This window comes from Oncorhynchus keta, chromosome 29 (assembly GCF_023373465.1).
Source record: "Oncorhynchus keta strain PuntledgeMale-10-30-2019 chromosome 29, Oket_V2, whole genome shotgun sequence".
Classification (NCBI taxonomy): Eukaryota; Metazoa; Chordata; class Actinopteri; order Salmoniformes; family Salmonidae; genus Oncorhynchus; species Oncorhynchus keta.
Window position 1 is genome coordinate 50,768,339 of NC_068449.1, and position 26,655 is coordinate 50,794,993.

At 42.5% G+C, this 26,655-nt stretch overlaps 1 protein-coding gene across 1 annotated transcript in view; it reads left to right on the forward strand.

Annotated features, from left to right (window-relative positions):
• The first annotated feature begins 230 nt into the window (after positions 1 to 230).
• The window catches only part of LOC127905985 (F-box/WD repeat-containing protein 7-like), a 96,489-nt gene continuing 70,064 nt past the window's right edge, over positions 231 to 26,655 (forward strand). The window contains exon 1 of the mRNA XM_052486718.1: positions 231 to 670. The gene's annotated coding sequence lies outside the window, so the exon portion shown is untranslated. The remainder of the gene's footprint in view (positions 671 to 26,655) is intronic.

Consider the following 26,655-nt stretch of genomic DNA (forward strand, 5'->3'; position numbering starts at 1 on the left):
CACACACACACACACACACACACACACACACACACACACACACACACACACTTTGTATGAAATATAAGAAACAGTAGCCAATAGACTGGACCAATTATGTGAAAACAATCATATTCATTATAATAACTACCCTAAACAGTACAGGTTCAAGCAACTATTTCGGACGTAACATGTTTGCATCGTTCAAAAAAAAAAAGGTTTTGGCATCGTCATCATTCTGCGACTACCAACTCTCTACTAGTCAGTGAACGGAGAACCGAGAGCACTATCGCTTGAGGTAGCGAAGAGCATCTAGCGGATAAACTCTGTCTAATTTTCAGCTAATTCCCCTTCAATGCTGTTCGGACACGGACCATACACCATCCCCAAGTGGATTTTTTTTGTCTGTGGGTGACCCGAACTGTTGGACGAATTGAAATATATTATAATTTGGCATCATATCTAAGCAGGAACGAAAGTATTGAGAGTGGTATCCGAGGTTAGCCAGTTGGCTAACTGGGAAGGTTGCCTAGCTAGCTACTGCTGAGAAAATACGAAGCGGAGGGAGACCCCAGCGGCAAAAAGGGCCATCGACGTGAGCTGTATCCTGAAGAGGAGCGCTCCGTTTTTCTGGACACATCAAGAGGAGCCGGAGTCCATTTTGCTGTGTTCTACTCTGATAATTTCGGAGGTAAGAGGTACAAGGAAACGGGTGGACGGTCCCGGCGTATAAATCGTTACAATACAGCGCTGGGCCAGACAGTCAGCGGCGGAATGGTTATCTAACTTTAGCGAGATAGCTAGCAATTCCTTGCTTGCCAGCTGCAAGTGTTTCTCACTAAATGAAGCTGTTTGTAAACATCAGATTTGCATATACATTGAGATCGAATTAAATGTGTTAATCTGTGTTTTTAGACAACGAAACGGATACATTTGTTATTAATAACATGACCACCTTGACCTAGCTATTGGGGCTAGTTAATGTAGTCCATATCGGCTAACGTTAGTAGCTAGCTACCAACCAACTGCTGGACTTTAACTAGCACTAGCTAGCTATCTTGCTGGCTGACAAGACACTTTCATTGCACGAAAAACAAGTCTTATGATGTTTATTTTGCTTGTTTTGTTTCGGGAGAATGCTAACGTTAGTGTTGGCTTGTAATTTCAGTGATTCGTTGGAGAGTGAGTTAGCTAACCAGCTAGATAGCACCGCACGCTAAATCAAGCTAGCTAGCCAGTCTCCTTTTGTTATGCTAATGCTAATCATCAAATTTCTGATAGCATAACATCCTGACTTACTCGCTACAACACAGCATGCAAGCCCAATAACGTTTAGTTTGTAACAGCTTACTTTCGAGTTCGATACAATCGCAAGCTAACGTTTATCCGATTGTACTTTATCACATTTTATTTTTCTATGTGTTTTTTCGTAAGTTTGGTGAAGCAAGGTTACGGTGTTGGAGTGCATCTTACTAGCCGCGAGGAACAGCGCCAGTGTGATCCGAGCACATGCTCCTGTCTATGGCATCAGTCAGAGAATGTAAAAATTCGAGATTATCAAGCGAGGATAACAAATGCAACTCTTTCTTTGTAAATGTACCATTTCATAAAAACCATGCATAAAAACAAACACCTGCTGTCTATACATCTAGCTAATACAGCAATATCTGCACACCTAGGCAAAATGCCCAAGCACATTGAGTTCTCATATTGGCTAGTTATGCGTTTTTTAAATTGACTGAAATAATGTTGTTGTCACTTTAAGATTTTATGTTTACGTAACCTGTATGATACGTTTGCAACGTTACCCAAACTAGCCTAGATATCACACCGGAATAGTTACAAAAACTAGCCAAAGTGTGCACGGTCCATTTACAATGATGGGGAGCGAGAGATGGGTTAGGTTTGATGTGCGGTTTTGAGGTAACTACTGTTACCTTCCCAGTATCACTAACTGTCATACTTGACTGAGTTGCCACAGTGAATCAAGTAAAGTAAACGGTGCATTTCAAAACTTGGTGTCTACTCTTATGAAAGAGTATAGGGTGTCATGTCGGCAATACCTGCATTTTCTTCTTATGTAATCACTATTGTCAAATGTATTATTGCCCTTCCTGTATGTGCCATTTTCCTTATGGAATGTACCGGATGACTCCTCTCCAACAACTGTAGGGATATATGATGCAGCACTTAGGAATGTTAAACGGGACAAATCTGGGCCCCATGAATAGTTACCTATAGTTCCTCAAAATAAAGGTGTATGCCTATAACAATGCACTGTCCTGTAGGCAGGTACATAGTGCTAGTCTCTACAGCCAGTTTCTTTCTTCTCAAGACTTGGTGCTGAGGGTTCTCATGCAATCTTGACAGTTCAGTGTGGTCCCTTTTTGTGTTGTCCCCTGCACAAGACAATATAAAGTTAACTTAAACGTAGGAATGTAAGATAAAGGAAACCCTTTTCTTTTCCTGCTCAACTAATTCATTTATTTTAACACTCCCTCTGTGCTCTCCTCTTGCTCTTTCTCCCTCAGTCCCTCTGTCTTCATAAGGCTTAGAGCCTCTCTGCTCTCTCCCTGCACAGTGAGTCCTCAATAACTCCTCGGAGCTCAGGCCCTCTACAGACTAACAGAAAGGAAGAAGAGAGAGAGGCGGGAGGGAGAGAGAAAGCCCTTAAGGACTCCAAGAGATATATAAAACAATGCAGTACTCTTCTCTCTAATGACAGCCAGGAAGTGGGACAACCGAAGGGTTTTTTCTCTCTGAATAACAGCTTTTTCACACTGATTGTGATGGTGATAGAGCATGTTGGTAAGAGATGAGTAATAGAACACATTCATGTTCATTAATCCAAATTGTTTATGTGGACTGTCTGGATGTTTCTTTGAGGGCCTCTGAAACTCTAAGCCTACGGGCCTGGCTATTAAATTGTCCACTCATTTAATACCCTTTGGTGTCGAGTGGTGATTTATCCAAGAGGGTTTGCATCATGCTCTTACAGCCATGCAAATAACAGATAACAAAATCATTGCTGCTGCTCTCACAGCGTAACAACATGTACACACACGATTCTCAGTACAGTTTGTGCTTGGAATTACCGAGGTGATACTGCCTGTCGCTACTCAATAACAGATTAACCAACATCTTATACACACTAGTCATGTAATGTGTAGCCTGACTCTTACTCACTTCAATGCCTGTGTGATTTCTTTGCGAGGTTAACCTCGTCAGGTGTTTTTTCTTTAGTCTATACCATTAATATTAGGTCATGAATATAGGCTATATAAGTCTCCTTTTTATGGGAGTTGTAAAGGAGCAGGGGTCTCCAACCTTTTTTAGCACGAGAGCTACACAACAAAAATATGTATCTTTTTAAATAGGCACATTCTTCTCTCCCCTTCCTCGTGTCCTTAGTGTCTATATACACTACCTTGAGGTCACTTAGAAATGTCCTTGTTTTTGAAAGAAAAGCACCTTTTTGTCCATTAAATCAGAAATACAGTGTAGACATTGTTAATGTTTTAAATGACTATTGTAGCTGGAAAATGCTGATTTTTAATGGAAAAAGTGCATAGGCGTACAGAGGCCCATTATCAGCAACCATCACTCCTGTGTTCCAACGTCATGTTGTGTTAGCTAATCCAAGTTTATCATCATTTTAAATAGTACCTGCAAAAAAACAGTCTCAACGTCAACAGTGAAGAGGTGACTCTGGGATGTTGGCCTTCTAGGCAGAGTTGCAAAGAAAAAAACATATCTCAGACTGGCCAATAAAAATTTAAGATGGGCAAAAGAACAGACGCTGGACAGAGGAACTCTGCCTAAAAGGACAGCATCCCGGAGTCGCCTCTTCGCTGTTGACGTTGAGACTGGTGTTCGCGGGTACTATTTAATGAAGCTGCCAGTTGAGGACTTGTGAGGCGTCTGTTTCTCAACCTAGAATGGAATAGGCTTCATTTCTCAGAACAATTTGTTTCTAGCCATTTTGAGCCTATAATCGAACCCACAAATGCTGATGCTCCAGATACTCAACTAGTCTAAAGAAGGACAGTTCTATTCCTTCTTTAATCAGGACAACAGTTTTCAGCTGTGCTAATATAATTGCAAAAGGGTTTTCTAATGATCAATTAGCTTTTTTAAATGATAAACTTGGATTAGCTAACAACGTGCTGGAACACAGGAGTGATAAGCCCATTATCAGCAACTATGTAGATATTCCATAAAATCTGCCATTTCCAGCTACAATAGTCATTAACAATGTCTGCACTGTATTTCTGATAAATTTTATGTTATTTTAAGGGACAAAAATGTGCTTTTCTGTCAAAAACAAGAACATTTCTAGGTGGCCCTTAACTTTTGAATGGTAGTATACCTACTACTATAATGGTTAACAATGGTTACTTCTAAAAAACATTTTTTTTTCATGTACAAAGAATGTGCCTTGTTGATTTAAGTTTGTCTCAAAATGAATCTGTAAATGTTGGTTGGAAGTGGAATCTTCTTGGGTAAAGCAAAAAAAACATATCTTTTTATTTTCCCAAATTCTATTTTCTCCGTTTTCTGGAGGAAAATTAACACATTTTGATTTGAATGCAATTCCACTTTAATTACACATCTAGTGTGTGAGAAATGTACTCTCTAATGTGATGGTTTTGTATTGCTGCTGTTAATTTCATGATGAAGTTTGCAAATAATAGATACAAATGAGTGATGCACCGATATGACATTTTTGGCCGATATCCGATATTTTCCTTGCCAAAAGAACGATACTGATGACCATTATTCAAAAAATGTAGCTGCCTTTTTTAAAAGCTTTCTAGTGCAGTTAAGTAGTTAACACGCACACATGGACCCAGTGTTCTAAGACACTGCAGCTCCGTGCAAGAGGCGTCACTACAGTCCCTGGTTCGAATCCAGGCTGTATCACATCCGGCCATGATTGGAAGTCCCATAGGGCGGCGCACAATTGGCCCAGCGTCATCCTGGTTTCGCCGGGGTAGTCCGTCATTGTAAATAAAATAATTTGTTCTTAAAGTTTCTGATAGACTTATTGACATCATTTGAGTCAATTCGAGGTGTACCTGTGTATGTATTTCAAGGCCTACCTTCAAACTCAGTGCCTCTTTGCTTGACATCATGGGAAATCAACAGAAATCAGCCAAGACCTCGGAAAATTTACAAACACCTGAAGGTACCACGTGTACTATTGTTTGTACAGATGAACAAGTATAAACACCATGGGACCATGCAGCCATCATACCGCTCAGGAAGGAGACTCGTTCTGTCTCCTAGAGATGAACGTACTTTGTTGTGGAAAGTGCAAATCAATCACAGAACAACAGGAAAGGACCGTGTGAAGATGCTGGAGGAAACGTGTACAAAAGTATCTTTATCCACAGGACCTGAAAGGCCACTCAGCAAGGAAGAAGCCATTGCTCCAAAACCGCCATTAAAAAAAGCCAGAATATGGTTTGCAACTGCACATGGGGACAAAGATTGTACTTTTGGAGAAATGTCCTCTGGTCTGATGAAACAAAAATAGAACTGTTTGACCATAATGACCATTATGTTTGGAAGAAAAGGGGGGAAGCTTGCAAGCCGAAGAACACCATCCCAACCGTGACGCACGAGGGTGGCAGCATAATGTTGTGGGGGTGCTTTGCTGCAGGAGGTACTAGTGCACTTCACAAAATAAATGGCTTCATGTGGCAGGAAAATGATGTGGGTATATTGACGCATTCTCTCAAGACATCAGGAAGTTGACGCTTGGTCACAAATGGGTCTTCCAAATGGACAATGACCCCAAGCATACTTCCAAAGTTATGGCAAAATGGCTTAAGGACAACGAAGTCAAGGTATTGGAGTGGCCATCACAAAGCCCTGACCTCAATTCTATAGAAAATGTGTGAGCAGAACTGAGAAGGCGTGTGCAAGCAAGAAGGCCTACAAACCTGTCTCGGTTACACCAGCTCTGTCAGGATGAATGGGCCAAAATTCACCCAACTTATTATGGGACGCTTGTGGAAGGCTACCCAGAACGTTTGACCCAAGTTAAAACATTTGAAGGCAATACTACCAAATGCTAATTGAGTGTATGTAAACTTCTGACCCACTGGGAATGTGATGAATGAAATAAAAGCTGAAATAAATCACTCTACTTTTATTCTGATATTTCACATTCTTAAAATAAAGTGGTGATCCTAACTGACTTTTTACTAGGATTAAATGTCAGAAACTGAATAACTGAGTTTTTAATGTAGTTGGCTAAGGTGAAAACTTCCAACTTTAACTGTAAAAAGCTAGGTGTCATCTAAAATAACCCTAATTTATAATACTGTTCTTATTTGATTAATGGTTGGATCCATCTATTTGAAGATAGCCACAACAGTGGACGTTGGTTAGCCTTCAAACTAAAAGTATGGCATAATTCTATGATTTTTCACTGTCAATTACTTTTAATTTGAAGGCAAACCGCAAATTCCACTTGTGCCTAATCCTTATTGTGGCTAGCTTCACAGCAGTTGATGCTAGCTGGCTGCTTATAACGTTAGCTTTGGGCAACGGGGTTACCCTGTTGAGTGTAGGGGGCATTATTTTGATGTTTGGATGAAAAACGTACCCAAATGAAACTGCCTATTTCTCAGGCCCAGAATCTATAATATGCATATAATTGTCAGATTAGGATAGAAAACACTCAAGTTCCCAAAACTGTCAAAATATTGTCTGTGAGTATAACAACTGATATTGCAGGTGAAAACCTGAGGAAAATCCAACCAGGAAGTGCCTAAGAGAAACAAATCTTCCTGTTTCATTGCATGCCTTCCCTCCATTTAAAGGGATATCAACCAGATTCCTTTCCCTATGGCTTCCACATGGTGTGAACAGTCTTAAGAACATAGTTTCAGGTTTTTATTCTGATAAATGAGCGAGAACGATCACATCAGTGGATGGCTGGGTGCCAGCAGAGTTTTGCATGTGCAACAGCTTGGAGCAGACATTTTCTCTCTCCTATTGAAAAAGCTACGCTCAGTTTGAAATATTATCGATTCATTTATTGTAAAAACAACCTGAGTATTGATTATAAAAACCGTTTGACATGTTTCTACGATCTTTACGGATACTATTTGTAATTTTCGTCTGCACGAGCCTGTGGATTTCTGAACAAAACGCGCCAACCAAATGGAGGTTTTTGTATTTAAAAATAATCTTTATCGAACAAAAGGAACATTTATTGTGTAACTGGGAGTCTCGTGAGTGCGAACATCCAAAGATCATCAAAGGTAAGCGATTCATTTTATATAATTTCTGACTTTCGTGATGTCTACTTTGCTGCTAGCTGTTTGTAATGTTTTGTCTGCTGAGAGAGATGTCCTAACAAACACTTGGACAGCTTTTGCTGTAAAGCAACGAGCTACGCTGTGTTTTGCTATATTGCACTTGTGATTTCATGAAATTAAATATTTTTAGTAATTTAATTTGAATTTGGCACTCTGCAATTCAGCGGTTGTTGATGAAAATGATCCCGCTAACTGGATGGGTGCGCCAAGAATTTAAGTAACTGGCTAGCTATTTATTTTCATGATCTGAAGTTCAATTTCAATAGGTGAACAACAAGTGGCTACCTAGCTAATACTTACTCACAAGGATTCAAATCATTGCTAAGAATAATGAAAATGACAGCAGTTTCTACTGGTCATTGTTTTCAGGCTGGTGTATTGGTGCTAGCTAGCTACCCCAGAAGTTGCGGTCAAACAAATTATGCTTTATTACCAACGCGGTATTGTAAGCACATCGTTCGTTTGTGGCCGGTGTTTGCTTGTTTGCAGACTTTTGTACAGCTTTGACAGTGCTACGATCTTTTTTGATACGCAAGACCCAACAGCTTCCATAGTATGCATGTCATGAAGCTAATAGCATCGACGCTATTAGTGTAACTCCGATAGGGCAACATCTGAAAATTAGCGCACTTGGTAGTGTGTACTAGTGCTCGACCAGTTGGCGAAAGCCAACATCGCCTACGACAGAGAACGTTTGATTTTCAAGGGCAATTCATTCCATTATCTTGGCTTTAATGGATTTCGCCTTTGAGTTGTCTCTCTGAAATGTTCTTGCTATTTCAAATGACTGCATGACTTGTTGACTGCTCGATCCACACAGCAGACATTGTGGGCTAGGTTAGGAATGCTGTGTTGCCCGTGTTGTGCAAAATGTTATGTGATGTAGGTACATGACGTAATGACGTTATCTAGGTATGCACTTCATGATATCGGTTTTGTACACCGGTGGTAAACTAGACATCGGGCGACATCAATGTTGGCATTTTTAGCTAATATTGTCCAATTCCGATATGTTCCCCAATATATTGTGCATCCCTAATAGAAATGATATACTCACTCATGATATACTTCTGCCAGGTAAGCTTACTTTTCAGTTACCGTTTTAATTGAAGATTTTGGTTAAAGTAATTCTGTCAACCCACAAGACTGTTAAAACATCAACTGGCTAAACATGGAGTGATAGACAAACGCGCACCAGACAGACAGACAATATTGCTGGAAATTAATTGGCAAAAATGTATTAGGCTTGGCTAACCAAGGGTGAGAATGTTGTGGTGATTAGATAATAGCTGGGAGCTTGCAGTGTCTGATACTTGTGAGATTTGTTTTGCAGTGGAACATGTCCAGATTTTATTTTACTTTCAGAATTATTTGCGAACTATTCATAGGTGGGCTACGGTAGCTTGAGATCGACCTGACCCCTGTGACAGAGTGTTTGCATTCGAGCCCACAGCAAAGAGCCTACTTGTTTTCCTGAGCTCAACCCTCCGTCGCTGTCTCTGCAGCTCTACAATTTGCAGGGATTGAAAAGTTATTTTGACGGCTGAGGACCAGGCAGCAGAACCGTGGTGGTTTGACGGTTCATACAATCCTTTATGATACGAGTCTGGCTCCTACAGGTTAAATATGATATACAATCTAAGTTTGAGGTAGCTGCAGTGTTTGCAGAGTAATGTATTTGGCAGATTCAGGTGGAAAGAATGTGCCTTGCTGTTTAAGTTTGTCTCTCAATGAAGCTGTAACTGTTGGGTGGAAGTGGAACCTCCTTGGGCAAAACTATAGGGCCGTTCTTCTGGTAATGCTAGAGGGGGGCTTCAGTGAGGGAGAGGCCATTGTCACAAGACGTTTCACATTTAATTTAGGCCTGTGTGTTAGCCACACAATGGCATTCTTCAGGTTCTCAAATGACTTTGGTTCAGGTCAAGAGTGGCGTTGATGGGTTTATGCATTAATGTCGCTTGCCAAAATTATTGAGGAACTTCACATGGCTTTCGAGAACTATATTCCTAATGGATTATGAGCTGTAATGGCGATTTTTCAGTTTCCTACCTCTCACACAGAGGGATTTTCTCCACTCACAGCCTTCCAGAATAAGGTCAGTGAAAACATTTGATAGAGAGCATTCATGCATCATGGATCTTCATAAACATTCATGGGCCTGCCTTTTTAAAATGTTATCTTTGTAAATGGAGGATGTAGCTAGTAGTTTCTCTTGCTTGTGTGGACAACCAGTTGGTTTCAGTAGGTTACAGATCCAGCCTTGGACTGCAGTCTTGTAGAAAGCATTCTATAATGCAAACGCGTCTAATGGGTTTGTCTCGTGCTGACTGACCTTCTGGTACTATGGGTTAGAGAACATTTGCTGGAAGCAGGGGCCTATAGAATGTTGTCTTGCTGTAATGGTTTTGTCTTACTGTGAAGTATGGCTTATCCACATTCTCTCAGTCACCCACGGCTGTTTCAGACTGTAGGATACTGACCCCCTGGGCTCTGCTAAAAGCATTCTCATCCACGGCCCTGGCTTTGAAGTAGATGTTGCCACAACACCGGGGAGATGAAAGGGGGCTTGGCAAAGGGTGTAGCTGTGTATCTCTGTTCTCTTGATGTGCAGGTGTCGTTTTATATATGTGTGACTGAGACCATGGGGGCTTGCCTTACTACTTCACTCCAATTTCAGAGTGAAGGCAAACTTTCTGATAAATGTATGTCAGAGGGGTCTCGCTAGTCAAGAAGACCAGCTGGCTCTTGTGACTGCTCCAAGCCGGCCATTGAACTGACTGAGGCGACCCTGGTGTGTCCTTCATACTGTAGACCGGTCTCCTGTGTGTCTTGGAAAAGTTGCTTCCAACAAACGGAAGAGGCAACCTCTTAACTTTAGCCAGGCGACCTTGCCTGCCACGATGACATCCTCTCAGACCTAAGACTTTACAGGATCAAGGTGGAATGTTATTTTCTCCCCTCCACCTCTTCTCGTCTCATTTTTAAACCGTGACGTCATGAAAGTTGGAGCAGGAGCACCATCAGTTCCACAGTAGGGCCCAGGCGACCTTTTTTCTCTGTCCCATTGTGAATGGCTTCATGCAGCTCCCTATCTGCGGTGGTGAGCGAGAAGGACCATGTAAATAATTCAGAGCCCTGCCATGCATGCCTCTCTGCGGCTGGGATCACTGAGGAGTCTCCTAGTAAGGCAGCCTGTGCTTTGATGTGGGCTTCTGGTTTGAATACGTATGTATGTATGGGACACAGTGAGTCAAGGGACTGGGGGAGGAGGGGGCGATTCTGATTGATACATCTCAGGATGATTACAACTGATAGAACAGTACATTTTTATTTATTAAAGGAATTTTCTATGAAGAGTATGCCGGGTTCTTTCTGACCGCTGTGGTGAACCCCATTTGATAAGGAGATGGCATACTTGTAGATAAAGTATGATTTTTACAGTTAAAATGGCTTGTGCATTGTCTTTCCCCAGAGGAGTTCTAGAGGAGTTATTCATTTCAGGGCAAATATAATTTCATAAGATGACGAAACAAAAATAGAAACGCATCATGCAACAATTTCAAGGATTTTACTGAGTTACAGTTCATGTAAGGCACATATGTCAGAGTCAACGCGGGCCACATCCGGCCCGCGAGAAGGTTTTTTACGGCCCCTGGGATGATCTTGATTTATTATTAGAACCGGCCCGCAGACCGCAGCAAGCCGGCAGCCCGCAGATCTTTTACACGCACCAATACTACATTTCCCACAATGCAACGGTGACGCACCGAGCAGTAGGCTGCTTCATTTCAATATTTATTGGCACAGCAGTTGTCAGCATCACAGTAAAATTAACTTTCAGATACCCATCAAAAATGGCAAAACGGAAGGTGGACACTGAGAACCGGGGTTTCAAACAAGGTGGGAGTCGGAGTATTTGTTCACGGAGGTAGCTGGAAAACCTGTGTGTCTTCTGTGTGGAGAAAGTGTGGCGGTACTGAAAGAGTATAATCTGAGACGACATTATGAAACGAAACACGCGGACAAAAACAAGAATATGGACATGGAACAAAGGCTACAAAAGGCAGAGGAATTAAAACGAGGCCTCAAATCTCGACAGGCTCTGTTCAAAAAAGCCAAATCACAAGGCCAGGCTGCTGTCAAGGCCAGTTTTATTTTGGCAGAAGAGATCGCTAAATCAGCCCGGCCATTTACGGAGGGGATTTCATCAAAAACTGCATGATTAAAGTTTGTGACGAAGTTTGCCCAGAAAAAGGCAACTCTTTTAAATGTGAGTCTGAGCAGAAACACCATTGCCGAGAGAGTAGACCAGTTGTCCATCAATCTAAAAGAGCAGCTTGTGAAAAAGGGAAAAGATTTCATTGCATATTCCTTGGCTGTGGATGAGAGCACCGACATTTCTGACATTGCCCAGTTGTCAATTTTCATCCGCGGAGTGGACTCCAGCCTAAGCGTGACAGAGGAGTTTTTGGCTTTACGTCCTATGCATGGCACAACTACGGGGCATGATTTGTATGAAGAGGTGTCAAGATGTGTAAATGAGATGGAGCTGCCTTGGGAAAACTCGTGGGTTTGACAACCGACGGAGCACCTGCGATGTGTGGACACAGGAGCGGACTGGTGGCGAAGATACGGGAAAAGATGCAAGAGGAAAACGCGACAGGTGAGCTGACAGCTTATCATTGTATCATACACCAGGAAGCGTTGTGCGGTAAAGCCTTGAAAATGGAGCATGTAATGAGCATCATCACGCGCACAGTTAACTTTATCAGAGCCAAAGGTTTGAATCACCGCCAGTTCAAGGCATTTCTGACGGAGTTAGAAACGGAGCATGGTGATTTGCCTTATCACACAGAGGTGCGATGGCTAAGCCAGGGAAAGGTGCTTCAAAGATGTTTCGAGCTTCGTGAGGAGATTTGTCTGTTCTTGGACAGCAAAGGGAAAGACACAACACAACTCCGAGACGAAATGTTTCTGTGTGAAATGGCTTTTCTGTGTGACATTACGAGTCATCTGAATGCAATGAACTTGCAGCTGCAGGGTCGGGATCGTGTCATCTCTGATATGTACAGTACAGTGAAGGCATTTAAAACCAAACTGACTCTGTGGGAGACGCAGATGCGGAAAGAAAATTTGAGCCACTTTCCCAGCTGCCAGACCATGAAAGAGAAGCTCTCTACCAGTGCGTTCCCGAGCGCACAGTTGGCTGATAAAATAGGTATGCTTGCCGCTGACTTTCGACGCCGATTTGCTGACTTTGAAGCACAAAAAAGCAGGTTGGAACTGCTCGGTAACCCATTTGCTGTTGACGTGGAAAGCTCACCACCAAACCTCCAAATGGAGTTGATTGACCTCCAATGCAATGATGCACTGAGGGCAAAATATGCGGCAGTGGGTGCTGCGGAGTTCGCCCGTTTCCTCCCCGACACAATGCCCCAGCTGCGCATCCAGGCTGCTCAAACGTTGTCTATGTTTGGCAGCACATACCTGTGTGAACAACTGTTTTCTTTGATGAACTTGAACAAAACATCACACAGAAGTCGACTTACTGCTGAACACCTCCACTCAATTCTGAGGATTTCCTCAGCTCAGAGCCTTACCCCGAACATTGATGAACTTGTGGAAAAGATGGGACACCACCAAGTATCACCCTCAACCTCAAACAAGTGAACATTACTGTGCAATCACATATTTAGAGTTTTTACTCAGTTCAAGTTTAAAAGTTAAAGTTTAATATTTGTTTTCACTGCATGTTACTTCTCCTTAAACAAAGTGTTGTTTTTGATTAATAGATTTTTGCACTTTATTTTATTGTATTTCAATCCAATTATATTTTAAAAATATTTCAGTTGAGTGGATGATAGAAAATTGCTATTATTGTTTTTTTCTTTGAAGTAAATTTAGCCCACTTTTGCTAAAATAGAAAATATAGGCTACTGATGGTGCCTTGAATACCGGTTTCTTTCATTTAATGTTCATGTTATGGGGATTTTTATATAAAGGAAATTTGTCTTTTGTGTCTGTTGAAAATTAAAGATTACTGACAGAGCCATAAGAAAATATTGCTTTATTTATCTGATCATATTGGAATATATTTGTTAGGTTTTCAGTAGGTTCAATTAGGTTCACTAGACTATATGCGTCATTTAAAAAATTTTCAATGAACATTCGAACAGTCCGGCCTCGGCTTGTAGCTAAATTTTTTATTTGGCCCTCCGTCCATTTGACTTTGACACCCCTGATGTAAGGGAATCAGTCAATTGAAATATTTTATGGATTTCACACGACTGGGCATGGGTGGGCCTGGGAAGAGAATAGGCCTACCCACTTGGGAACCAAGCGCTCCTATTGGCGAGCCAGGCCCAGCCAATCAGAATGAGTTCCCCGTAAAAGGGCTTTATTACAAACAGATATACTCCTCAGTTTCAGCTGCCCAGGTGGCTGGCCTCAGGTAAAGAAGCCGGATGTGGAGGGACTGGCTTGGTTAAAACGATTCTCTAAAATGAGGTAGGAGGCGGCTTATGGTAGAGAAATTAACATTAAATTCTCTGGCATCAGCTCTGGTGGACATTCCTGAAGTCAGCATGTCTATTGCCGGCTCCCTCAACTTGAGACATCTGTGGCATTGTGTTTTGTGATTAAACTGCACATTTTAGTGGCCTTTTATTGTCCCCAGCACAAGGTGTGTAATGATCAGGTGGAAGGATTATCTGGACAAAGGAGAAATGCACAACGAACAGGGATGTAAACACATTTTTGTGCGTATGGAACATTTCTGGGTTCTTTTATTTCAGCTCATGAAACGTGACCAACATTTTACATATTGTGTTTTATATTTTTGTTCAGTATAAATGCAGCCTCCTGCCAGAACTTTAAACAAAGCAATATAAACAACTACAATTCTAGGAGTATTAGTCCATTTCACTGGAAATATTTATTTGATTCCTTAAAGATTTTCTTTTCCGCCCATTGCAGAGGCATCTGGAATTGGCCCACTAACATCAAAGTGAATCCAAATAATTTATTCATTGTTCTTCGTTGACACATTCAGCTTCTATTTCTAATGAAAGAGAGCAATACTTGGGCTGAAGAAAATCCTACTTAGCCAAAATGTGGGTCTATATTTGAAGAGGGCCGTGGTAGCTAGCTAGACATCGACGTTTGAGATGTGTTGAATGGAAAACCCCCCGCCTTCCACCAACCCCGTTATAAAGAAAGAAATCTCCTTTTCCTATTCCCACATTTCGCTGTCTGAGCGTTGTTTTGCCTCTTAAAGTTATCTAAAAGGATTACCTCCACAAGAGCGTTGGCAGTCTAATTCAACGGACCTCTGAAATGGGGTGAAAGGGAAACCACGGCATTGTCTTGCCTCTCGCCGGCCAGTGCTGCTGAGGTTTTTCTTTTTGTTCTCTGCGCTTCTCTCTGGCATTGAACGTTTTCACAGTCCACAGTCTGTCTCAAAACAGCTGCATTGTCCCCATCCCCATAGAAATAGAATTACAAGAACAGGAAACGCCAGACCATGCCAATGTGATGGGATAGAACACATGGGTACACTTGATTCCTGTTCTAATACTTATTTCTATGCCATGATCCTTCTTTGACTGAAACACTAATGGGTAGAACACAATGTCTGTTCTAGTAACTATATTTCTATGCCTGGATGTCATTTCCTGGGATCTTTCGGACAGGAAGCTGGCCCTCTCATCATTGGGAACAGACCTCGCCCAGACCAGGCTCATCCTGGTGTGGTGCCTTCTATGCCCCCTATGCTCTTCCTTTCCTGTCAGTGGATCTCCGGGATGTCTCTCTGTTCCTAAGTGCACTTCCCTCCCAACCAGCACTCTTGAGCTTGGAGCACCGCTGATTGTTTAAGCGAAGCAGGCAGCCCCTTCATGTCTCTCATGATGCTATCAGTGTCTGTGACTGTCTTGGTGGTGCATAATTACACTCTCCCCCCTTCCTCACCCCAGCCCCTGTCCTTAAAAGAAATCCCCACCACCCCTCTTTCTGAGGCTGAGGGAGCAGGACGATATCATCATGAAAGGAGGACACCCCCCCACCCCCCCCAGCTGAGGGCCTGTTCACATAGAAACGCCTGTCTTTGTGAATGGAGAGGCCTCCCTGACGAGCCCTGGTCAGAGACAGCAGGCCTCCCACCCTCCTCTACTGCAGGAAGCCTGGGCCCCACAGCGAGCTCCACAACGTGGTTTGCTCTGATAATTAACTCCTGAACCCCAGAACTTGAAGGCTTTTTGTTTGGGTCTTTGCTCTTATGAAATACTGTTGGGTGTTCGAACGGTATTATTATTTTGTACTGTTGAAGCTCAGTTGCACAAATTTCCACAAACTAAAGGACAAAGCCGAATCTTACATAATGTGAAAAATGCTCACTCTTACTACACAGGTCTAGACTAGCTCTCATATTGATGTGATGTAACATCGAAACAACAACATTACAGATCTTGAAACATACCATGAAAAATTTAAACGGAGAGGAATGCCGACGTTTCAAATTCTCAGAAATGTCAGGGATCCTGTAATTACGTGGCTGTTGCGTTCCAAAGGGTGTATAGTGCAGTGGGCCTTTGTCAAAAGTAGTGCACTATATCGGGAATAGGGTGCCATTTGGAACACCTAAACTTTTTATTTATTTAAATCATGGTTGCTCTGCCCCACATTCCCCTCCCTGCGCACCATGAATTATTTACTGCTTATCAAAATTCTAAGCTGAGACCGGAGAGGCCTTGGTCGGATCTCACCTGGTGAGAATGTTTCGCAGTGTGAGGCACAGCAGGCCTCTTCTCACAGTCACTGTGGACACACACTCACTCTCTCTTCTGTAGTCTCAAGGAGGGGTAAGTTAATTATGCCCTAGTGAAGGCAAGCCGGCCGCCAAGCCTGCTGGGTGATGTAACACACAGTAACACGGCAGGGTCAGTGACATTGCGTAGTTAATACGCTACTGCAATGCTGCAGGCGTATTGTGCTGCAATGTAGCGTTATGTGGCTACCCCCTGCTGCAATGTTATTGAGGACCTGCGAACGGGTCGACCAGCAGTGACGATATCTGGCCTAGCCCTTGTGTGTGTGTTTTGCAGGCTATGCTGGCAGAGATGGGCAGCTCAGTCAAAGTGCCTTAAGGTCTATTAGGGAGGATAATCCTCTAGGGAGAGTCCAGTCCAGCAGTGGATAGAGTGGAGAAGAGAGGACGACAAAGTCAGTATAAATATCACTATGTACCCCTCTCTCTCTCTCAATAATATATTACTCTATACCCCCCAACACCCTGCTCGCGCCTTCCCTCAGTGCAGCCGGACTTTCTCTAACGCATGGCAACCATCTGCTTTCCAGATTACTCTCCTTTCCACTACAAGGAAGTCAGCCCGCAGAACGACAGGGCAAGCCAACACCATCTCAGGTTTTTTTCGACCGATACAGCAAACAACATAGTCGTGTGTCATCCCATTTTGCAATGGAATGTTACGTTGGTGGGAGAACGCAACTTCATGCAGTGAACTCCTTATCTTAGGGAAGCATTCAGTTCTTCAAAGAGGGGAGGCTAATGTGAACCTCTGTCCAGCATAGCTGGACTGCAATGTTTTGGTAAGAAGTGTGCAATTGTTTCAATTGACAATTCTAACTTGTATTATCCTCATGTATTTATAGCTGTCTTGTAATATATTTTTGTTGATTAAATAGTTGTCCTCACGGCACCATTTGCAAACACACTGGTCTTAATGAGGCTCCCATTAATAAAAAATTATCAGGTTATTGAGATGGATGATTACATTTAGTGTTTGACACTTTCCTAGGGTTTTAAATTTTTTAATTTATCTGTTATTTTTCCAGGTAAGTTCCACCCCCCCAATCCTATTTCTATATAGATGTGAGAATTTCCTAAGTGTTTTCCTTGTAGTTCTACCCATGCTCTCCCTTTGTCACCCCTGCCTTGTTTCATTTCCTCCCCCCCACACAATCCTATTTTCTCTGGCTGGCAGTCGGCGGCCTCAGCAATTCAAAGAGGGAGGCTCTGCAGAGCTCAAGGATAACATGCTGTACCACAGCCCCCCAGGTCTGAGGTATGTCTTTGTCATCCAGTGGGAAAGACTGACTTGTACCTGTTCTTTCCCCCTTTTGCTAACTCTGCTCTTCCCATCTTTAGTAACGGTTTCCCTCCCCCTTCAGGCAACATTTAGTGTTCCATTGTTTCCAGCTGCCTACAGCCCAGGTAATAAGGCGTGTGTGTCCCCAGCCGTTTGTCTACAGTGACTGTCCCCCTCGGCTGGCTGGCAGTCACCTCATGCAGCGTTTTAACTCTGTTCGAGAGGAACCAGGGGATGTGAGGCCAGTTAGTCTCATTGGAAGGAGTAGTGCTGTGTTTTTCTGTTTCCCCATAATGGGGGTTGCTATGCTGGCTGTGTCTGTCTTATCTCGGCGCTGCTCGCAAACCTGTTCTGTGAAGATTACCTCGTGCCATTGTCTATACAGCCACCCCTTTGCACTGACAGACACACAGGCTAAACACTGTTGTCCAACACAGCACTCTAATACGTTTGCCTTCTACAGCCACCGAATGGTCCGTTTCACCTTATTGGACAAAAAAAGAAACAAAGTGATTAATAGGCCTGTATGCTTTTTCTTGTGGCGTTTTGATTTGGCACACGCAAATGGTATAGGTATCAATCTGAGCCTGTTAGTAGCCCATGTTTTGGTTATTTGGTTTCCTTTTAATTAATTTGCATCAGAGGGATGGACAAACAAAGCTCCAACAGATGACGCCAGTTGCCATATCACTGTTGCCATGGTAGCAGGTTCTTCTTGCCTCTCAATTTCCCCCATAATTTCCTCTGGGGTATAGCACCTTGTGTCACGGCTGCATTCTTTTCAAAACACTTTGTATTCCACAGGCACCTCTAAACAAATCATTATCTGTGTAGACTAGCATGGCTTTGCCCAACTAACTACATCAAGTAATGGTCTCAAATGGCACCATATTCCCTATATTGGGCATATGGGGCTCTGGTTAATAGTAGTACACTATAAAGGGAAAAGGGTGCCATTTTGGGACGCGAGCCAACCAGCTCTTAAGAAGCCAGCTCTTCTATAGAGAAGAGGGCCTACAACAGTCTCCGTCCCTAATTGCACGATGAACTATTTTTGATCAGAGCCCTTTGCAAATAGGGAAGGTGCCATTTGGGATGCACACAAATGAATGTGGCTGTTGGGGCTAGAGACCTCCTCGCTATTCTGGCTAGTGTGTGTGTGAGAGGATTGAGCTACTTCCCATAGCAATAGTCAATGTAGCCTAAATGGTTTGACTTTTTCATAAGCACAACTAAACCATACATGTACAGTTGTTGGATACCAGTGTACACACACCTATCTGTATTGTTTATGAATGTAAGGCCTACCAATGAATCCTTTGTTGGGTCCACGTCCCGTTTGAATAAATCAACTTCCTCCTGTTAATTTTGTTTTACAGCCACCTTTGTCTATGCTTCCCATTCTTTACTTCGGTTTTCTCATTTTACTTTCGGTTTTGTACACCAGCTGAAAAGACCATATTTGGGGTTCTTGAAAATATATAAAACAGCGTTTTTATATAAGGTTGAGGCGGTATCCAGATTTGTATTCTGTCATTTAATTACCGGCTTGGTACACAAGGGGTCGCCAAAAAGCCCATTGGGCATCTATTACTTGAATGCTAACAAAAGTAGCACAAGTAATAGTGAATTTTGATGGCGGCTGCTAACTAAATATGCTAACGAGTGCCAAAGACAGGCAATCCAGCTCATAAAGTTATATCTACTGAACAAAAATGTAAATGCAACAATTTAAACGGTTTTACTGAGATACAGTTCATTTAAGGAAATCAGTCAATTGAAATAAATAAATTGGGTCCTAATCTATGGATTTTGACATGACTGGGGAGCCAGGTCCAGCCAATCAGAATTACTTTTTTTTTCCTCACAAAAGGGCTTTTATTAAAGACAAAAATACTTCTGTTTCAGGCCGGTTGGAAGTACTGAAAAATTATCTAAAATGGAGGTGGCTTATGGTAGAGAAATTAACATTCAACTCTCCAGCAACAGCTCTGGTGGACATTCCTGCAGTCAGCATGTCAATTGCACACTCCCTCAACTTGAGATATCTGTGACGTTGTGTGACACAGCTGCACATTTTTAAATGGCCTTTTGTTGTCCCAAGCACAAGGTGCACCTGTGATATTCATGCTATTTAATCAGGTTCTTGATATGCCACACCTGTCAGGTGGATGGATTATCATGGCAAAGGATAAATTCTCGCTAACAGGAATGTTGACACATTTGTGCACAACTTTTGAGAGAAATAAGCTTTTTGCGTGTATGGACTATTTCTGGGGTCTTTTTATTTCAGCTCATGAAACATGGGACCATCATTTTACATGTTGCGTTGATATTTCTGAGCTGGATTGCCTGTCTTTGACATTTACAAGTGAGAGGTTCGGTCGAGACAGGAAAAAATGCAAGGAAATTAAAAACTCATCCAAAGGGCTTTGACTTCTCAAACACGACAATGTTAACACAATTCAGCCACTTAGTTAAAGTTAGTGGTCGCGTTAAAGCAGATTTCTCAGTTTTTCACTCTGGGGGGGGGTCACACACACGAATAAGAAATGTCTTTCTGCGTTTTATAAACGCAGATCTAAAGTGTTATTTATTCTAAATTCTGCTCGGTATCAGACAGTTTTGTGCTTCAGTGTTTGTGCTTCAGTGTAACTTCTCCACTCATATGAGAATTCACAACCGGGCATTCTATCAGTAGACAGCGCTCTGACTGATGTGTAGGTTTATTTTTTATTTACCCTTTTATTTAGCTACCAACTTTTCTCCGGTACTTTTCTTGGTGTAGCCAGCCTACTTTTCTCAGGTAAAATGAAAGATAAAAATTCAAGCAAAATATTAGGAAATGTAGCTGGCTACATTCTTTCTACGATAAACATTAGAAATATGATGGCCACACATTGTTTTACAAAAATACCTTGGTTTTTCATTGTAAGCTCATTTAGGCCTACGTGTGTGTGTGTCAGCCAAATAGCGTTGCGCTTCTGTTGTCATCTGAGGAAAACAATGCTATTTTGTGTGTTTTTCCGTGAAGGAAAACCATAGTTGCACATCCCTGATAATTCCTATTGAAGCAAAAAAACCACTGAGTTTCAATATAAAACACAACCCTGTCACAGCTGGACTCACCTGCTCTCTCTTTCTCCTGTTGTGCTGTTTACAAACAAACCGGTGACTGGCTGAACTGTTCTGGGGAACTACGGTAAGCTTCATAATGTAAAATAGTGTGACAGGTAAAATGAAAGCAATCTGCTTTATCTCCTAACATATTGTACATGTTGACTGCAAGTATTTACTTAAAGTAGCTTTAACATTTATTGAAAAACCATCCCGTGGCTGTTTTCAGATACCCCGGTGACGGTATACCTCCCAAGCCTTGTTTTTGGTACACTGATTCTCGACACTTCATTGCTTGTTTGGTCTCAAACTGAAATCAGGCAAACACAATTTTTGCAACCAGGAAGTGATTTCTGCCTGTTGCACTTACAAAAATATTTCTTATTTTTTTTAGTCCAGGTAGCAGATAATGCACCTCCTTTTTTTTTTTTTTTTGTAGGTGCTGTATATGAACTACTTTACATTGGTTCTCACTGGAACAATGATTTCTTACTTTACAATTCGTGGTCCCTGCATATAAAAAACATTCAGACTGCAGGAAAACCTCAGAAATTTCAAATGTGCTTTCGATGACTTACATGGTGGAGGAACATATTGCCTGTAGTCTACTGTACACGGTGGAGGAACGTATTGTCTGTAGTCTACTGTACACGGTGGAGGAACGTATTGTCTGTAGTCTACTGTTCATGGTGGAGGAACATATTGTCTGTAGTCTACTGTACACGGTGGAGGAACGTATTGCCTGTAGTCTACTGTACACGGTGGAGGAACATATTGCCTGTAGTCTACTGTACACGGTGGAGGAACATATTGTCTGTAGTCTACTGTTCATGATGGAGGAACGTATTGCCTGTAGTCTACTGTACACGGTGGAGGAACGTATTGCCTGTAGTCTACTGTACACGGTGGAGGAACGTATTGTCTGTAGTCTACTGTACATGATGGAGGAACGTATTGCCTGTAGTCTACTGTACACGGTGGAGGAACATATTGTCTGTAGTCTACTGTACATGATGGAGGAACGTATTGTCTGTAGTCTACTGTACATGGTGGAGGAACGTATTGTCTGTAGTCTACTGTACATGATGGAGGAACGTATTGTCTGTAGTCTACTGTTCATGATGGAGGAACGTATTGTCTGTAGTCTACTGTACACGGTGGAGGAACGTATTGTCTGTAGTCTACTGTACATGGTGGAGGAACGTATTGTCTGTAGTCTACTGTACACGGTGGAGGAACGTATTGTCTGTAGTCTACTGTACACGGTGGAGGAACGTATTGTCTGTAGTCTACTGTACACGGTGGAGGAACGTATTGTCTGTAGTCTACTGTACATGATGGAGGAACATATTGTCTGTAGTCTACTGTACACGGTGGAGGAACATTGTCTGTAGTCTACTGTTCATGATGGAGGAACATATTGTCTGTAGTCTACTGTTCATGATGGAGGAACGTATTGTCTGTAGTCTACTGTACATGGTGGAGGAACGTATTGTCTGTAGTCTACTGTACATGGTGGAGGAACGTATTGTCTGTAGTCTACTGTTCATGATGGAGGAACGTATTGTCTGTCTGTAGTTTACTGTACACGGTGGAGGAACATATTGTCTGTAGTCTACTGTTCATGATGGAGGAACATATTGTCTGTAGTCTACTGTTCATGATGGAGGAACATATTGTCTGTAGTCTACTGTTCATGATGGAGGAACATACTGTCTGTAGTCTACTGTACACGGTGGAGGATATTGTATTGTCTGTAGTCTACTGTACACGGTGGAGGAACATATTGTCTGTAGTCTACTGTACATGATGGAGGAACATTGTCTGTAGTCTACAGTACACGGTGGAGGAACATATTGTCTGTAGTCTACTGTACATGGTGGAGGAACGTATTGTCTGTAGTCTACTGTACATGGTGGAGGAACATATTGTCTGTAGTCTACTGTACATGGTGGAGGAACATATTGTCTGTAGTCTACTGTACACGGTGGAGGAACATATTGTCTGTAGTCTACTGTACATGGTGGAGGAACATATTGTCTGTAGTCTACTGTACACGGTGGAGGAACATATTGTCTGTAGTCTACTGTACATGATGGAGGAACATATTGTCTGTAGTCTACTGTACACGGTGGAGGAACATATTGTCTGTAGTCTACTGTACACGGTGGAGGAACGTATTGTCTGTAGTCTACTGTACACGGTGGAGGAACATATTGTCTGTAGTCTACTGTACACGGTGGAGGAACGTATTGTCTGTAGTCTACTGTACACGGTGGAGGAACATATTGTCTGTAGTCTACTGTACATGGTGGAGGAACATATTGTCTGTAGTCTACTGTACATGGTGGAGGAACATATTGTCTGTAGTCTACTGTACATGATGGAGGAACATATTGTCTGTAGTCTACTGTACATGGTGGAGGAACATATTGTCTGTAGTCTACTGTACACGGTGGAGGAACATATTGTCTGTAGTCTACTGTACATGATGGAGGAACATATTGTCTGTAGTCTACTGTTCATGATGGAGGAACATATTGTCTGTAGTCTACTGTTCATGATGGAGGAACATATTGTCTGTAGTCTACTGTACATGATGGAGGAACGTATTGTCTGTAGTCTACTGTACATGGTGGAGGAACGTATTGTCTGTAGTCTACTGTACACGGTGGAGGAACGTATTGTCTGTAGTCTACTGTACACGGTGGAGGAACATTGTCTGTAGTCTACTGTTCATGATGGAGGAACGTATTGTCTGTAGTCTACTGTTCATGATGGAGGAACGTATTGTCTGTAGTCTACTGTACATGATGGAGGAACGTATTGCCTGTAGTCTACTGTACATGATGGAGGAACGTATTGTCTGTAGTCTACTGTTCATGATGGAGGAACGTATTGTCTGTCTGTAGTTTACTGTACACGGTGGAGGAACATATTGTCTGTAGTCTACTGTACACGGTGGAGGAACATATTGTCTGTAGTCTACTGTACACGGTGGAGGAACGTATTGTCTGTAGTCTACTGTACACGGTGGAGGAACATATTGTCTGTAGTCTACTGTACACGGTGGAGGAACGTATTGTCTGTAGTCTACTGTACACGGTGGAGGAACGTATTGTCTGTAGTCTACTGTACACGGTGGAGGAACGTATTGTCTGTAGTCTACTGTACACGGTGGAGGAACGTATTGTCTGTAGTCTACTGTACATGGTGGAGGAACATATTGTCTGTAGTCTACTGTACACGGTGGAGGAACATATTGTCTGTAGTCTACTGTACACGGTGGAGGAACATATTGTCTGTAGTCTACTGTACACGGTGGAGGAACATATTGTCTGTAGTCTACTGTACACGGTGGAGGAACATATTGTCTGTAGTCTACTGTACACGGTGGAGGAACATATTGTCTGTAGTCTACTGTACACAGTGGAGGAACATATTGTCTGTAGTCTACTGTACACGGTGGAGGAACGTATTGTCTGTAGTCTACTGTACACGGTGGAGGAACATATTGTCTGTAGTCTACTGTACATGGTGGAGGAACATATTGTCTGTAGTCTACTGTACACGGTGGAGGAACGTATTGTCTGTAGTCTACTGTACACGGTGGAGGAACGTATTGTCTGTAGTCTACTGTACATGGTGGAGGAACATATTGTCTGTAGTCTACTGTACATGGTGGAGGAACATATTGTCTGTAGTCTACTGTACACGGTGGAGGAACATATTGTCTGTAGTCTACTGTACATGATGGAGGAACGTATTGTCTGTAGTCTACTGTACACAGTGGAGGAACGTATTGTCTGTAGTCTACTGTACACGGTGGAGGAACATATTGTCTGTAGTCTACTGTACATGGTGGAGGAACATATTGTCTGTAGTCTACTGTTCATGATGGAGGAACATATTGTCTGTAGTCTACTGTTCATGATGGAGGAACGTATTGTCTGTAGTCTACTGTTCATGATGGAGGAACATACTGTCTGTAGTCTACTGTACACAGTGGAGGAACATATTGTCTGTAGTCTACTGTACACGGTGGAGGAACATATTGTCTGTAGTCTACTGTACACGGTGGAGGAACGTATTGTCTGTAGTCTACTGTACACGGTGGAGGAACGTATTGTCTGTAGTCTACTGTACACGGTGGAGGAACGTATTGTCTGTAGTCTACTGTACACGGTGGAGGAACGTATTGTCTGTAGTCTACTGTACACGGTGGAGGAACATATTGTCTGTAGTCTACTGTACACGGTGGAGGAACATATTGTCTGTAGTCTACTGTACACGGTGGAGGAACGTATTGTCTGTAGTCTACTGTACACGGTGGAGGAACGTATTGTCTGTAGTCTACTGTACACGGTGGAGGAACGTATTGTCTGTAGTCTACTGTACACGGTGGAGGAACGTATTGTCTGTAGTCTACTGTACACGGTGGAGGAACATATTGTCTGTAGTCTACTGTACACGATGATGGAACATATTGCCTGTAGTCTACTGTACACGGTGGAGGAACATATTGTCTGTAGTCTACTGTACACGGTGGAGGAACATATTGTCTGTAGTCTACTGTACACGGTGGAGGAACATATTGTCTGTAGTCTACTGTACACGGTGGAGGAACATATTGTCTGTAGTCTACTGTACATGATGGAGGAACGTATTGTCTGTAGTCTACTGTACACGGTGGAGGAACATATTGTCTGTAGTCTACTGTACACGGTGGAGGAACATATTGTCTGTAGTCTACTGTACACGGTGGAGGAACATATTGTCTGTAGTCTACTGTACATGATGGAGGAACATATTGTCTGTAGTCTACTGTACACGGTGGAGGAACATATTGTCTGTAGTCTACTGTACATGATGGAGGAACATATTGTCTGTAGTCTACTGTACATGATGGAGGAAATTGTCTGTGTCTACAGTACACGGTGGAGGAACATATTGTCTGTAGTCTACTGTACATGATGGAGGAACATATTGTCTGTAGTCTACTGTACATGATGGAGGAACATATTGTCTGTAGTCTACTGTACATGATGGGGAACATATTGTCTGTAGTCTACTGTACATGATGGAGGAACGTATTGTCTGTAGTCTACTGTACACGGTGGAGGAACGTATTGTCTGTAGTCTACTGTACACGGTGGAGGAACGTATTGTCTGTAGTCTACTGTACACAGTGGAGGAACGTATTGTCTGTAGTCTACTGTACACAGTGGAGGAACGTATTGTCTGTAGTCTACTGTACACAGTGGAGGAACGTATTGTCTGTAGTCTACTGTACACAGTGGAGGAACATATTGTCTGTAGTCTACTGTACACGGTGGAGGAACATATTGTCTGTAGTCTACTGTACACGGTGGAGGAACGTATTGTCTGTAGTCTACTGTACACGGTGGAGGAACGTATTGTCTGTAGTCTACAGTACACGGTGGAGGAACGTATTGTCTGTAGTCTACTGTACATGGTGGAGGAACGTATTGTCTGTAGTCTACTGTACACGGTGGAGGAACATATTGTCTGTAGTCTACTGTACACGGTGGAGGAACATATTGTCTGTAGTCTACTGTACACGGTGGAGGAACATATTGTCTGTAGTCTACTGTACATGATGGAGGAACATATTGTCTGTAGTCTACTGTACATGGTGGAGGAACATATTGTCTGTAGTCTACTGTTCATGATGGAGGAACATATTGTCTGTAGTCTACTGTACATGATGGAGGAACATATTGTCTGTAGTCTACTGTACATGGTGGAGGAACATATTGTCTGTAGTCTACTGTACACGGTGGAGGAACATATTGTCTGTAGTCTACTGTACACGGTGGAGGAACATATTGTCTGTAGTCTACTGTACACGGTGGAGGAACGTATTGTCTGTAGTCTACTGTACACGGTGGAGGAACATATTGTCTGTAGTCTACTGTACACGGTGGAGGAACATATTGTCTGTAGTCTACTGTACACGGTGGAGGAACATATTGTCTGTAGTCTACTGTACACGGTGGAGGAACATATTGTCTGTAGTCTACTGTACACAGTGGAGGAACATATTGTCTGTAGTCTACTGTACACGGTGGAGGAACATATTGTCTGTAGTCTACTGT